Source organism: Galeopterus variegatus, unplaced genomic scaffold (assembly GCF_000696425.1).
Source record: "Galeopterus variegatus unplaced genomic scaffold, G_variegatus-3.0.2 Scaffold5000, whole genome shotgun sequence".
NCBI classification, from domain to species: Eukaryota; Metazoa; Chordata; class Mammalia; order Dermoptera; family Cynocephalidae; genus Galeopterus; species Galeopterus variegatus.
The window spans coordinates 48,955-49,543 of NW_007731111.1; positions in this window are offsets into that span (position 1 = coordinate 48,955).

The following is a 589-nucleotide window of genomic DNA, read 5'->3' on the forward strand; positions in this document are numbered from 1 at the left end:
TAAGACCTCTTCAGTCAAGATATTGATCATCAATGCTTTTATGAGGAATGCTTTGATCATAAGGGGGGAAATAACGTCTTCTCTATAAAAGCAGTTCTCTAAATTTTCCTGGCCTTAAAGAGAGGGTGTTTATAACTTGGATGAGACATCCTGTTCTTAAACAAAAGACTTGTAATTGATCAAAAATTTTACATAAGACTAGATGCTCTGAAAGCAGTAATATCCTGGACAGTTTAACATTAACAAACTCTCTGGACTCAGAATCAACTGTTATATGGAGCAGAATCCCTTTCCGGACTTTCAACAGTTGGTAATTACACCCAATTCACAGCACCTGGAGTGATGCCAATGCAGCTGCGCTGAGAGACAATGACAGCATCAGTCCTCACCTGAAGTAAATTAAAAGGACTTGCCATGCTAAATGATATTAGCTTTGCTTTAAATGTTTTTGTCTTAACTGTGCAAACCTGATCTATAGCTCTTGTCTTTTCTTTTAAATAAATAAACAGGGGGAGATGTAGAGGATTCATAAAACAAATGTACTTCACAGGGCCTGGTTTTCCAAAGCCTTGCAGTTTCAAATATTGAC